Consider the following 11740-nt stretch of genomic DNA (forward strand, 5'->3'; position numbering starts at 1 on the left):
GGTCTGACAAGAGACCTCGTTATTCCGGTGAGTTCCGCGGTGCCCCATATAGAGGCATGGGTACTTTTGGTAGAGGCCATCCTCCCAGGCCATTTCATTCAGCACTCCAGGCATCCCTCGGTGCCTCAGGTGGTCGTAGTCCTCATATGCCTTATTCTGACCAGCTAGCTTACAGTGCACCACCAGCTCTTATTAGTGCACCTCCACTCCAGAGTTATCAGGGTGGTTACTTAGGTCGACAGGGTCAGTTTCAGGGTCAGCAGTCACAACAGCCGAGGTTATGTTATACTTGTGGTGATCCGAGGCACATTGCTAGATTTTGCCCTCGGGCAACGGGTAACTCACAGTATCAGAGTTCTCGTGCCATGGTTCCGGCACCAGTTGCTGCACCACCTGCTCAGCCAGCTAGAGGCAGGGGTCAGGCAGCCAGAAGTAGAGGCCAGACTATTAGAGGTGGAGGTTAGGCCGTTAGAGGTAGAGACCAGCCAGTTAGAGGCCGTCCCAGGGACGTAGTTCAGGGTGGTGGGACCCAGCCCCAGTGTTATGCTTTTCCAGCCATGCTTGACGCTGAATCATCTGACGTTGTTATCACATGTACTGTTTTAGTTTGCAGTAGAGATGCTTCATTTCTATTTGATCTGGGGTCTACTTACTCCTATGTGTCATCATATTTTTCTTCATATTTGGTTGTGCCCCGTGATTCTCTGAGTGCTCATGTGTATGTGTCCGCACTAGTGAGAGATGTTATTGTTGTAGATTGTATTTATCGTTCATGTGTGGTCACCGTTGGGAGTCTTGAGACTCGTGTAGACCTTCTACTTCTTGATATGGTTGATTTTGATGTCATACTGGGTATGGATTGGTTTTTACCTTATCATGCTATATTAGATTGTCACGCCAAGACGGTGACCTTAGCCTTGCAGGGGTTGCCTCGATTAGAGTGGAAAGAGACTCTTGGCCATTCTACCAGCAGGGTTATCTCTTATGTGAAGGCTCGGCATATGGTCGAGAAGGGGTGTCTATCTTATTTGGCTTATGTCTGTGATTCTAGTGCGGAGGTTCCTTCCATGGATTCAGTACCAGTTGTTCGTGAGTTTCCAGAGGTGTTTCTTACAGACCTTTCGGGGATGCCACCCGACAGGGATATTAATTTCTGCATTGATTTGGCTTCGGGCACTCAGCCCATTTCTATTCCTCTATACCGCATGGCCCTGCCAGAGTTGAAAGAATTAAAGGAACAGTTGCAAGATTTTCTTGATAAGGGCTTCATTAGACCTAGTGTCTCGCCCTGGGGTGTACGGTGTTGTTTGTGAAGAATAAAGATGGATCGATGAGGATGTGTATAGATTATCGGCAGTTGAACAAAGTCACCATCAAGAACAAGTATCCATTGCCGAGGATTGATGATTTATTTGATCAGCTTCAGGGTGCCAAGGTGTTTTCAAAAATTGATTTGAGATCTGGCTACCATCAATTGAGGATTAGGGCATCCGATGTCCCTAAGACAGCTTTTCGGACTCGGTGTGGGCATTACGAGTTTCATGGATTTGATAAACTGGGTGTTCAAGCCCTACTTGGATTCCTTTGTGATTATGTTTATTGATGATATCTTAGTCTACTCCCACAGTCGAGAGGAGCATGAGCAGCACCTTCGGATCGTTCTTCAGACTCTGAGAGATAGCTAGTTATATGCTACGTTCTCAAAATGCGAGTTTTGGTTGAGTTCAGTTGCTTTCTTGGGTCACGTTGTATCAGCAGAGGGTATTCAGGTAGATCCTAAGAAGATTGAGGTAGTCCAGAACTGGCCTAGACCCACATCAGCTACAGAGATCCGTAGTTTCTTGGGTTTGGCGGGCTACTACCGTCGGTTCGTGGAGGGGTTTTCATCTATAGTAGTCCCGTCGACTAGATTAACCCAGAAGGGTGCCCCGTTCAGGTGGTCAGACGAGTGTGAGGCGAGCTTCCAGAAGCTCAAGACAGCTTTGACTATGACACTGGCATTGGTATTACCCACAGGTTCAGGATCTTATACAGTATATTGTGACATATCTCGTATTAATCTGGGTGCGGTATTGATGCAGGGTGGCAATATTATTGCATATGCTTCGCGGAAGCTGAAGGTTCACGAGAAGAATTACCATGTTCATGATCTAGAGCTGGCGACCATTGTTCACGCGCTGAAGATTTGGAGGCACTATCTTTACGGCGTTCCATGTGAGGTATTCACGAATTATCGGAGCTTGCAGTATCTGTTCAAGCAGAAGGAACTCAATTTGAGGCAGAGGAGGTGGTTGGAGCTATTGAAAGACTATGATATCACCATATTGTATCATCCCGGGAAGGCCAACGTGGTGGCCGATGCCTTGAGTAGAAAGTCAGCTAGTATGGGTAACCTTGCTTATATTCTAGTTGGAGAGAGACCGCTTGCATTGGATGTTCAGGCCCTTGCCAATCAGTTTGTGAGGTTGGATATTTCTGAGCCCAGCCGTGTTCTAGCTTGTACAGTTGCTCGATCTTCTTTGTTTGAGTGTATCAGAGATTGGCAGTATGACGATCCTCATTTGCTTGTCCTTAGAGATACAGTGCGGCACGGTGGTGCCAAGCAGGTTACTGTTGGAGATGATGGAGTTTTGAGGATGCAGGGTCGTATTTGTGTGCCTAATGTGGATGGACTTCGTGAGTTGATTCTTGAGGAGGTCCCGCAATTCCCTGTATTCTATTCATCTGGGCGCCGCCAAGATGTATCAGGACTTGCGGCAGCATTATTGGTGGAGGAGGACGAAGAAAGACATAGTTGCATATGTAGCTCGGTGCCTAAATTGCCAGCAGGTAAAGTGTGAGCATCAGAGACCTGGTGGTTTACTTCAGAGGTTAGAGATTCCTGAGTGGAAGTGGGAGCGTATCACTATGGATTTTATTGTTGGACTCCCACGGACTCAGAGGAAGTTTGATGTAGTTTGGGTCATTGTGGACAGGCTGACCAAGTCAGTGTACTTCATTCCTGTGGCAGTTACCTATTCTTCGGAGCGGTTGGCAGAGATTTACATTCATGAGATTGTCCGTCTTCACGGTGTGGCCGTGTCTATCATTTCTGATCGAGGTACGCAGTTCACCTCGCACTTCTAGAGGGAAGTACAGCGTGAGTTGGATACACGGGTTGAGTTGAGCACATCATTTCATCCTCAGACAGACGGGCAGTCCGAGTGCACCATTCAGATCTTGGAGGATATGCTCCGCGCATGTGTTATAGATTTCGGAGGATCATGGGATCAGTTCTTGCCCCTTGCAGAGTTCGCCTACAATAACAGCTACCAGTCAAGCATTCAAATGGCTCCCTATGAGGCATTATATGGTAGGCGGTGCCAGTCGCCGGTTGGGTGGTTCGAGCCGGGGGAGGCTCGATTGTTGGGCACAGACTTAGTACAGGATGCCTTGGATAAGGTCAGGATTATTCAGGATCGGCTTCGCACAGCTCAGTCCAGGCAGAAGAGTTATGCCGACCGCAGAGTTCGTGATGTTGCATTCATGGTCGGGGAGAGAGTGTTTCTTCGGGTATCACCCATGAAGGGTGTAATGAGGTTCAGAAAGAAGGGCAAGTTGAGCCCCAGGTATATCGGACCTTTTGACATTCTAGAGAGGGTAGGAGAGGTGGCTTACAGGCTTGCATTGCCACCTAGTTTAGCAGCTGTTCATCCGATATTCCATATGTCCATGCTTCGATAGTATCACGACGATCCGTCCCATGTGTTTAGATTTCAGCTCTGTCCAGTTGGACAAGGATTTGACTTACGAGGAGGAGCTGGTGGCTATTCTAGCCCAACAAGTTTGCTAGTTGAGATCAATGAGTTACCCTTCAGTTCTAGTGCAGTGGAGAGGTCAGCCTATTGAGGCAGCTATTTGGGAGTCCGAGTCCGATATGCGGGGTAGATATCCTCAACTTTTCACCCGCTCAGGTACTTTTCTATGTCTGTTCGAGGATGAACGGTTGTTTAAGAGGTGGAGAATGTGATGACCCAAAAGGTCATCTTATATTTTAGAACTCAATTCTTTGCTCTTAAGCCTTAAAAGTCTCATTTTTACCCTCTTCGATTTGCGTGTACAGTCCGGGCGTATGTTTCCGGAAAGCTTTTATTTTAAAAATTTCTGAAAATAAGATTTTTTGCCTTAAAAGTTAATTTTAGTTGACTTCGGTCAATATTTTTGGTAAACGGTCCCGGATCCGTGTTTTGATGGTCCTGGTGGGTCCGTATCGAATTATGGGACCTAGGCATATGCCCGAAATCGAATTCGGAGGTCCCTAGCTCGAGCTATGAATTTTTGATGAAAATTAAAAGTCTGAAAATTATTTGTTTTTAAGAATTGAGTGATGTTTGGCATTGTTAGTACCGGGTTCGTATTTTTTATTCCGGATCCTGGTACAGGTTTATTATGATATTTAAGACTTGTCTGTGAAATTTGGTGAGAAACAGAGTTGATTTGACATGATTCGGACGTCCAATTGAGAAGATAGGAATTTTAAAGTGTTCTTGAGAATTTCATTTGATTTGGTGCTAAATTCGTAGTTCTAGGTGTTATTTTGGCTATTTGATCGCGAGCAAGTTCGTATGATATTTTTAGACTTATGTGCATGTTAGGTTTGGAGCCCCGAGGGCTCGGGTGAGTTTCGGATAGGCCACAGGATGTTTTGGACTTGGGAAAATCTGGTATTTTGCTGCAGCAGGTGTTCTGGCATGTCCTTCTTCGCGTTCACGAAGGTACTCCCGCGAATGCGAAGAGTAAACTGATGAGGCCAGAATTTTCTTCTTCGCGAATGCGAAGGCTTGGTCGCGAACGCGAAGAGATGGGGGCATTACCCTTCGCGAACGCGTAGTGTTAGGCACTGGGGGGAGTCAATCTTTCCTTCATCGCGAACGCGAGCAATGTCTCGTGAATGCGAAGGCCAGGGGGGTAGCTTACGCGAACGCGAACATTGTCTCATGAATGCGAAGGCTTGGCAGCCAATGCTCTTCGCGAACGCGACAGTGGCCTCGCGAACGCGATGCACATTGTCGCCAAACACTTAAAACAGAATCGAGTACGGGATTAAGCCATTTTCCCCACTTTTCATAAAACAAACGGGCTAGAGGCGATTTTCAAGATATATTTACTTCCCCAAAGTGTTGGTAAGTGATTCTAAATCATTTTCTTTCAATTACCCATTATATTTTATGATTATCAACCTAAAATCTAGAGTTTCCATGGTAGAATTAGGGGTTAGGGTAGGAACTAGGGATTTCGGAAATTTGGGGATTTAGACCTCAATTTGAGGTCGGATTCCAAAACCAATTACATATTCGGGCTCGGGGGTGAATGGTTAAGTGGATTTTGGTCCGAACCTCGGGTTTTGACCAAGTGGCCCCGCGGTCAATTTTTTGACTTTTTGGAAGAAAATTTGGAAAATTTAATTTATGCAAAATAATTGATTCCTTTAGCAATATTTGATATTATTGAGTCATTTTTGAATAGATATGAGTGGTTTGGAAGTGAATTCTAGAGGAAAAGCTATGATTGAATATTGAGTGGCCTTCGGAATGAGATATGTGTTGTGTCTAACTTTGACTTGAGGGAATTAGGAACCCCAGACTATTTGTTATGTGAAATTCATGTGAGCAGCATATATGTGAGGTGACGAGTACTTATGCGCCGCCAACTTACCTGTTTTCCCTGTTTTCTCCCGTTTTTCTTATATTATCTCTTTCCTATGCCTAATTGCTACGTGTTTATGCTAGTGTTGTTAAATTGATCGTTCCTATCATGTTTACGGATTTTCTGGTGAAAATTGAGAATTTATTTCAAAGTTGAGATTGATATTGTGGAACCAAATGTTAAAGTAAGGCTTGTACTTGTTATTCTATCTAGGGGTTGTTATTTATGCATTTCATTATGGTAAGGGAGAGTGTTAATGCACGAAGGGTGATGTCGTGCTATAATGTGAGTGTTAATGCACGAAGGGTGATGTCGTGCCATATTGTGAGTGTAAAAGCACGAAGGGTGATGTCGTGCTATATTGTGAGTGTTAATACACGAAGGGTGATATCGTGCCATGATATGAGAGTTAATGCACAAAGGGTGATGTCGTGCCGTTTCTATTGATTTTATGGTGAGATTGAGAGTAAAAGCACGAAGGGTGATGTCGGGCATTTTTCCTTTACTGTATTCGTGTTCCTGTTGATTCATAATATATTGGTTGTTCCAGTTATCATTCTGCTGTAGTTCTTTATCTTGTATTTCCCCCAGCATGTTTCCCCCTCCCGATATCTCCTGTCTAATTCTTCACTACTGTTATTTGTATATACATTATTAAACTGCACAGGTTGATTTGTAGGTGCCTTGCCTTAGCCTCGTCACTACTTCGTCGAGGTTAGGCTCGACATTTACCAGTACATGGGGTTGGTTGTACTGATACTGCACTCTGTACTTTTTGTGCAAATTTTGGTACCGGCTCGGGTTGATCGAGATTTTAGCTATTGAACCCGCTATCCGGAGAATCAAGGTAGATCTGTCGGCGTTCACAGACCTTGAAGTCCCCGTCTATCTTTTCTGTTTTACTGTTCCTTTCATTCAAACAGTTGTATTTCTCTTAGACTATTGCTTGTAGTGAATTCTAGAATGCTTGTGAATTGTGACTCCAGATCCGGGTGGTAGTAATTAAGGCAGCTTTTATATTATTTCGCACTTATTATATTTTATCTTAGCTAATTATTGTTATTTACTGAATAGAAATAAGGATTTGGTTTAATGATTCTCTAACGTTGGCTTGCCTAGCAAGAGAACTGTTAGGCGCCATCACGGTCCCGACGGTGGGAATTCCGGGTCGTGACAATATCCGAAGGATTTTCATCATTCTGTATCTTCTTAACCTCAAATAATTTCTCTTCCACAGCCATTCTTATCCAATGATATTTTCTATTGATATGTTTGGTCTTATAATGAAAACTGGAGTGCTTGGTGAGACAGATAGGACTTTGATTATCACAAAATAAGATGTACATTGGTTGCTCAAAGCCAAGATCATTAATAAATTCCTTCATCCATAATAGTTCTTTGGCACCTTCTGTGACAACAATATATTCGGCTTCTGTGGTGGATAGAGCTATGCACTTCTGTAGTCTAGATTGCTAAGAAACTGCTCCCCTGCAAAAGTGATCAAATAACCGGAAGTGGATCTTGAATTATCAAGATTACCTCCTAAATCAGAGTCTGTGTTACAAACAAGTTCAGGCTTTTCACTGCGAAAGCACAGCTTCAAATCTGCAGTACCTTTCAAATACCTTAATATCCATTTTACTACATTCCAATGTTTCTTTCCAGGATTAAAAAGGAACCTACTCACGGTACCAACGACATGTGCAATATCTGGTCTAGTGCAAACCATAGCATACATCAAGCTACCAACGCCAGAAGAGTAAGGAATATGAGATATCTCATTTTTCTCTTCATCAGTACATGGACTATGACTAATACTTAGTTTAAAGTGTTTAGCAAGAGGAGTACTAACCACTTTTGCATATATCATATTGAACCTCTTGAGTACCTTCTCAATGTATTGCTTTTGGGGCAAAAATACTCCTTTCTATCTCTGTGTCGGTGGATTTGAATGCCCAAAATTTTCTTTGCTGGCCCCAAGTCCTTCATCGCAAACGATTTGCTCAACTACTTCTTAAGGACTGCAATTCTAGATTTATTCTTGCCAACAATAAGCATATCATCCACATAAAGTAATAAGATAATAAAATCATCATCAGAGAACTTCTGGAAGAATATACAGTGGTCTAAAGAAGTTTCTTATACCCTTATTTTTCTATGACAGATTCAAACTTCAAATATCATTGCCTTGGAGAATGTTTCAATCCATACATGCTCCTTTTCAATTTGCAGACATAGTTTTCTTTTTACTTAGTTACAAAACCCTCAGGTTGTACTTAGTTACAAAACCCTCAGGTTGCTCCATATAAATCTCCTCATCTATATCACCATGAAGAAAAGCAGTCTTGACATCCATCTGCTCAACTTCTAAATCTAGACTCGCGGCTAAGCCTAGAACCACACGAATAGAAGACATCTTCACAACAAGGGAGAAAATTTCATCAAAGTCATCTCCTTTCTTCTGGCCAAAACCGTTAACAACTAACCTCGCCTTGTACCTAGGTGCAGAGGTATGGTTATCTTGCTTTATTCTGAATATCCATTTGTTAGATAAAGCTCTCTTATCTTTCAGCAATTTTATTAACTCATATGTGTCATTCTCATAGAGTGACTTCATCTCATCTTCTATGACTTTTATCCACTGATCTTTGTGAGTATCTTTCATGGATTCATCATAGCTCTCAGGTTCTCCCATGTCAGTCAAAAGTACATACTCATCAGAAGGATAGCGCATGAATTTTTGCTTCTCCCTTTAGATCTTCTAAGAGAGGTCTCAGGAGCATTCGAAGTAGTTACCTGAGTAGGAATTAGTTGATGATCAACCACAACTTCATCAATTGGAGCATACATAACATCTACATCATAATGATCACTTTGATCTTGATCACTTTCTTCATTAATTTCTTGGGTTCCTTCATGTGCAATAGGTTCCTTGGCAATAGAAACTGGATCAATATCAACTAAGCTCTCATTACTCTGAGAATCTATCTTCTCAGCTTTGTCAATATCTTTAATAGTATGGTCTTCAAATAATATTGCATCACGACTTCTAATAAGTTTATTGTCAACTGGATCATAAAAACGATACCCAAACTCATCTTGACCATAATCGATAAAGATGCACCGCTTAGTTTTGACATCCGGTTTTGACCTCTCATCTTTAGGAACATGCACACAAACTTTACACACAAAAACTCTCAGGTGATCATAAGAAATATCTTTGGCAAACCAAACACTGTCTGGGACACCACCATCCAAAGCAACAGCATGAGATAAATTGATAGCATAAGCAACAATATTAAGTGCTTCTGCCCAAAATGCATTTGGAAGTTTAGACTCCAAAAGCAAGAATCTAACTCTCTCAACTAGAGTTCTATTCATTCTGTCTGCCAAATCATTCAATTGAGGCGTCTTGGCGGAGTTTTCTGATGACAAATTTCTTATTCCTTGCAATAGTTATCAAAGGGACTACAATATTCACCACCATTGTTAGTGCGAATACATTTTAATTTCTTCCCCGTCTGTCTCTCAGCTAAGGCCTGAAATTCCATAAACATGCCAAGTGTTTGATCTTTAGATTTCAAAGGATACACCTAGATATTACAATAATGATCATCAATGAAGGTGACAAAGTAAAGTGCATCACCTTTTGACTTTACTTTAAAAGGACTACACAAATCACAGTGTACTAGCTCCAATAATTCGGACTTTCTTGAAGGAGGATGGCTATGAAAGAAAATCCTTTTCTGTTTGCCAGCTAGACAATGGATACACCTTTTCAGCTTTGCTTGTTTCACTCCAGAAAGCAAACGTTTCTTAGCCAAACAAGTAATTCCCCTCTCGCTCATATGACTCAATTTTCTATGCCACAATCCTGATAAAGTGTCACTTTTCACCAGATTTATAGAGTCATTAAGAATAGAGCCCTGTGTCACATATAAATGAGAAGACTTGACTCCTTGAGCCACTACTAATGAGCCCTTAGTGAGCTTCCATTGGCTATTAAAGAGGGTATTATGGTAACCTTCATCGTCTAATCTTCCTGCGAAGATCAAATTGAAAGGAAAACTATTATTAGTTTTCAAACAAACTGTACCAATACTAAACACCTTAACTTCACTAATATTGCCCATCTTTAACACTCCAGAATCAATAAGAGTATAAGATGAGAAAAAATATTTGCTTGGTGTGACATGTGAGGTAGCTCCAGGATCTACTTTCCAACTCGTCTCATGGGATACCAAATTGATGACGTTTTCATCATAAGCAAAAAAAAGGTCATCTCGAACAATAGCAACAACATTGTTCTCGTTATTTTCAACTATCTTTCCTTCTCTAATGTCTTGCTTCAACCTGTGGCAGAACCTTTTGATATGTCCTTTCTTGGCACAGTGGTTGCACGTAATATTATGGTATTTGGACCTTGACTTACTTCTACTTTTACCTCTATTCCTCGAATCTCTTGTTCTATCTCTCCCCCGATCTTCTATAACCAAGATATATGCTTGTGAGGACAAACCCTGAGATTTTCTCCTTACTTCCTTGTTCAACACACCACTCTTGGCATATTCTATGGTTACCTTACCTCCAAGAGCTGAATTTGTCAAAGAAACACGAAGAGTTTTCCAAGAGTCTGACAGAGTATTAAGAAGCCAGAGTCCTTGTATCATCATCAAAATTAACTCCCATTCCAGACTGCTAATAAATGACGCCCTAAATATCATTTATATGATCAGGGATAGGACTGTCCTCCTTATATTTAAAGGTCATCAATTGCTTTAGTAGGAACAACTTGTTGTTCCCAAGCTTTGAAGTATAAAGAGTCTTTAACTTTTTCCACAATGATCTCACATGTGTCTTATTTACAATATGGTTGCGAACATTATCTTCAACCCATTGTCGTATATATCCACACACTTGCTGGTGCTCGAAATCCCAATCTTTATCAGATATACTCTTGGGTTTATGAGCTGCAAAAATGGGTAGATGCATCTTCTTCGCGAACAACAAATCTTTCATCTTGCTTCTCTAAACATTATAATTGCTCCCATTCAAATATACCATCTTGCTCATATTCGCCTCCATTTCGTAAAAATTTAGATAAATAACCAAGGCTCTGATACCACTGTTATGTCGAGAAAGAGGCTAACCCAAAAATAAAGTAGATAAAGAACACCAAATTTTAACATGGAATACCCTTCAAATCGAAGGTAAAAACCACGGTATCACAAAGATCCAAAAGGCTCCACTGTAACAATAAGAGGGTTACAAAAATTCTCCAAATTGCCTACACAACAAGTGTGAAACACAGAGCAACAATAGCAACAAGAGCAATAACAAACAATTGAAGAAAGAGGAGAAGCCAGAAAAATGGAGTTGTTGTTCGGGGCTCGAAATTGGATGCTACGAGCATCTGAATCTAATCTCCACCATTCAAATCAAATCAAGATGTTACAAACAATCAGTCAAAATTTCAGATCGATCCAACGGTTAACGAATCGAAAAATGTGAATAATTTTCAAAGACTCTCTCAAAAACCACTCTTATGTGCTAAAGTCTTTCAAAAACTTGTACCAATGAGCATAGAATAATTTTCCAAGGTTGTCCTATTTATAGATAATGATTGGTGCTTTCTCTTAAAGCCAAAATCAACTCTAAATAGGAAAAAACTGAATTCAATTCCGAATAGGAATGGAAACCAAAAGAGAATAGGATTAGGCCATTGGGCCTTTGACTGGACAACATGGGCATGGACCTAACAATATGCATACTAAAAATCAATCAAGAATAAAATTTTGTACTAACCTATGTACATCAGCAGAAGCTCTAATGTTGCAGATGTAGGCTATCTCTCATGCAATAGTAGTCCAATTCTCTACTCCCCCTTTCAAATATCCCCATGTTCTTTTCTATCCAAATGACATGCGAAACTTCTGCATAAACCATTCAAAAGACTTTGGCTTTTTTGGATCTTCCATTGGCATCCTGAAGTGTCCATTGGAAATGTTATTCCCAAGTAGCTGCTAGTCTATAATCCCATTGCATCCAGCGCCTG

Source organism: Nicotiana tomentosiformis, chromosome 3, assembly GCF_000390325.3.
Source record: "Nicotiana tomentosiformis chromosome 3, ASM39032v3, whole genome shotgun sequence".
Lineage (NCBI taxonomy): Eukaryota > Viridiplantae > Streptophyta > Magnoliopsida > Solanales > Solanaceae > Nicotiana > Nicotiana tomentosiformis.